Here is a 4294-nt window from a genome sequence, read left to right on the forward strand (position 1 = left end):
GTCACTCACGCCACCCACCATAAGCAAATCCTAAGCATATTGCAAACCCTACAGCGGGAATCCCTCATGCTTGCGCGACACGGAGAGCACCATAGGACAACACCAATAATAAAACATACAACTCAAACCAATCTTGATCATCAAATAGCCATTAGGACAAAACAGATCTACTCAAACATCATAGGATAGCCATACATCATTGGGAAATAATATATAACATTGAGCACCATGTTTACGTAGAGATTACAACGGGTAAGAGAGAGGTTACACCGCTACATACAGGGGGGAAGAGTTGGTGATGATGGCGGTGAAGTCGTTGGTGAAGATCGCGGTGATGATGATGGCCCCCGGTGGCACTCCGGTGCCACCGGAAGCGAGGGGGAGAGAGCCCCCCTCCTTCTTCTTCTTCCTTGACCTCCTCCCTAGATGGGATAAGGGTTTACCCTCTGGTCCTTGGCTCCCATGGCATGGGAGGGGCGAGAGCCCCTCCGAGATTGGATCTATCTCTCTGTCTCTTCTGGTTCTGCATTTTCAGATTCTTCCCTTTCACCGTTTCTTATATTCCCGGAGATCCGTAACTCCGGTTGGGCTGAAATTTTAACACGATCTCTATCCGGAAATTAGCTTTCTTGCGGCGAAAGAAGGGCTCCAACTGCCTTACAGGGTGGCCACGAGGGTGAGGGGCGCGCCTGACACCCTGGGGCGCCCCCCCCCTACCTCGTGCCCCCCTCGGGCACCGTCACGCGATGATTCCACTTCCCAAAATTCATAAATATTCCAAAATAAATCTCCGTCAGTTTTTATTCCGTTTGGACTCCGTTTGGTATGGGTTTTCTGCGAAACAAAAAACATGCAACAAACAGAAACTGGCACTGGGCACTGGATCAATATGTTAGTCCCAAAAATAGTATAAAAAGTTGCCAAAAAGTATATGAAAGTTGAATAATATTGGCATGGAACAATCAAAAATTATAGATACGACGGAGACGTATCAGTAGGCGCAGAAGATCCCGGGGCCTCATCATTGGTGGATGATGGCGGATCAGCCTCGAGGCGGACGCCAGTCTTCGGCGCGCGCGTGGGCGCACAGGAGTCCGTGCCTGGTCCAGCAACATAGCCGGACCCCGTGTCAGGTCGGCAAACCTGGTCGTGCCGCTTGTACATGACCGGCTGGCCACGGAAGCGCGTGTTGTCCTGGCGAACCACGTGCAGCCGCGTGTCGAATGCGGGTTGGCGCAGAGAGGCGCTTGGGCCGCCACCAGTTGGAGCGTGACGCGCGGCGTGTGCTGGGCTGGAGACAGCCGCACGGCTGGCTGGCGCTGTCGCCTGCGTGTCTGGCGCGTCTGCCGGTGCCGATCCCGAGGGGGATTGATTGAACTGCTGCTGCGGAGCCGATCTCGAGGATGCGGACACATGCGATATGGACCTGCCGGCGCATTTTTTTCACTGATTTCTTCATTATTTTCACTATTATCTCCTGGAACATCATCAGAAAACTCATGCACACCATTAGTAGTAGGATTAGTCAACATTTGATCATCAGAAGTCAGACCCCCTTGATCAATGGTGGTAAGATGAGTAGGTAATAGCAGAATTTCTTCTCGGAGGCGAGCACCAGCGTTTGGGTGTAGGGTGGCGAAAGGAAATTTTGTTTCATCAAAAACGACGTCACGGGATATATAGACACGGCCAGTGGAAATATCTAAACACTTGACACCTTTGTGTTGAGGACTATACCCTAGAAAAGCACATTGTTTTGAGCGAAGCATGAGTTTTCTTTTGTTGTATGGGCGAAGACTAGGCCAACAAGCACACCCAAACACGCGAAGAGATTTATAGTCTGGTTTGATGTGAAGAAGTCTTTCTACTGGAGTTTGATTATTGATGACTCGACTAGGAAGCATATTAATGATGTGAACAGCAGTGAGAAAGTCCTCATCCCAAAACTTGAGGGGCATGGAGGCTCCTGCCAGGAGAGCTAGCCTGACCTCAACTATGTGTCTGTGCTTCCGTTCAGCGGAGCCATTCTGTTGATGGGCATGAGGACATGAGACATGGTGTGATATGCCAAGTGTTTGGAAGAAGGAGTTGAGTTTTTCATACTCCCCCCCCCCCCAGTTCGATTGGACTGCAATAATTTTGCTATCAAATTTTCGTTCAACCAAGTCTTGAATGTTTTGAAAAACTTGAAAGACATCAGATCTCTTTTTGAGAAGATAAATCCACACAAACTTGCTATAGTCATCTATAAAGCTTACATAATACTCATGTCTACCAACAGAATTGGGAGCAGGACCCCACACATCAGAAAAGATCAATTGAAGTGGTTTGGTAGAGACACTAGTAGGTACTGGATACGGTAATTGATGACTTTTAGCACATTGACAAGAATCACAAATAGTTTCGACATCTCGCTCACCAACAAATGGGAGTTTATTTTTCCTAAGCAATCTTTCAACTAAAGAGAAAGCAGCATGCCCTAATCGATCGTGCCACTGTGTTGACGAAACTTTGACAACACCATTGGCTTGTTTATTGAGTCTCCTAAGCTCCGGAATCAACGGGTAAAGCCCTCGAACACATCTACCTCGATAGAGGACCTTCTTCATGGCCTGGTCCTTGATCATAAAGAAATAATGGTGAAATTCGAGGAAAACATGATTATCAAGGGCAATCCTATGAACAGAGAGGAGACTTTTAGCAGCACTAGGGACATGCAAAATTTTCTTGAGATGAATTGCACGGTGAGGGGTACGAAACGTAGAATGACCAATGTGACAAATCGGCATACCTTCGCCACTTGCCATGTGGATGTGATCTTTGCCACGATACTTGTCTTTCATCATGACCTTCTCAAGCTCGTTGGTGATGTGATTGGTGGCGCCGCTATCGACGTACCAATTTGTGTCGATGCCGTAGGATCCATTAGCCGCGGCAGCCACTTTTTCTTCATCCTGGGAGTCCTCCTCGTCTTCATCATAACGATACCAGCAATCCTTCGCGGTGTGCCCTGGCTTACCAAAAATTTGGCAGCGAGGCAACTCCGGTCGGGCCCGAGGTGGACCGCCATCACGACGACCGCGAGATGCACCAGAGCGGATGTTGCCGCCGCCGCTGTTGCCGCCACCACCGTGTCTGCCAGATCGCCCCTTGGCGCGAGAAGAGCCACGGCCACGTGATCCACCACCACGGCCATGCACCGCAGCGTTGGCAGAGGAGCGGAAGCCGCCGCTGCCCGAGTGATTAAACTGGGTCATGCGCTGGTCGAAGTTACTGAGCATGGCGTAGAGCTCGTCGAGGGAGACCGGTGTGACGCGTGCGACGAGGGCGGAGACGAGGGGATGGTAGTCGACGTCGAGGCCGTGGATGATGTAGGAGATGAGTTCGTCATCTTGGATGGCCTTCCCCGCAGCGGCAAGCTCGTCGGTGAGGCCACGGAGAGAGGCGAAGTAGGAGGCAACCGTCTGGTTGCCCTTCTGTGCATTGATGAGCGACGTCCTAATGTTATTCATGCGGCTCATGGACTGCGAGGAAAACATACCTGCCACCGCTGTCCAGAGCACGTGCGCCGTGGTGACCGTGGTCACCGCAATCAGTACCTCCTTGGAGAGGGTGCTGAGCAGGTAGCCCAACACCTGTTGATCCTCCCGGACTCGGATTGGGTGGAGAGGGTTGGGCTCAGCGCTTTCTTTGCCATCCTTGTCCTTGGTGACATGAAGCCTGGCCGGCTCCGGTGTGGTGCCGTTGACGTAGCCGAAGACGCCGGCGCCGCGCAGATGAGGAGTGACCTGCGTGTGCCAGAGCACGTAGTTTGTGCGTTTTAGCTTCTCGGTGACCTGCCCATTGAGGGTGGTCTGGGAAGCACCGGACGAGGAGGAGGAAGACATGGCTAGGCTTGGTAGATGGGATCTTAGTAGATGGGAAGAGATGGGGCTCTGATTACCATGTGCGAACTAGCGGAACGTCTTGCCTTCTCAGGCCGACGGCTTCGTGTTATATAGATGGGGCGCACCTCCCATAACAGCGCATACATTCGGTTGAGATTACATTCTTGGAGATAAAGAAAGGAGGTAGAGATAAGAGGTACATGATATAAACATTATACTGTAACTACCTAACCAACTCCTATGATGCGCCTCATGAAGATATCCACGGCCATGTAGATATTGATGTGTTTAACAATAGGAACATGTATAAGTTATGGAGAAAGCAATAGCAACAAACTAAACGATCATTGTGCTAAGCTATCGGATGGGTCAAGTCAATCACATCATTCTCTAATGATGTGATCCCA

The 4294-nt window shown here is 50.6% G+C and overlaps 1 pseudogene; it reads right to left on the minus strand.

The window, feature by feature from the left end:
- Positions 1-2842: 2842 nt before the first annotated feature.
- LOC147981912 (uncharacterized) lies at positions 2843-3887 on the minus strand (annotated as a pseudogene).
- Between the last annotated feature and the right edge of the window lie 407 nt (positions 3888-4294).

This window comes from Triticum urartu, chromosome 3A, assembly GCF_056163025.1.
Source record: "Triticum urartu cultivar PI428250 chromosome 3A, HENAU_Tu73, whole genome shotgun sequence".
Taxonomy (NCBI): Eukaryota; Viridiplantae; Streptophyta; class Magnoliopsida; order Poales; family Poaceae; genus Triticum; species Triticum urartu.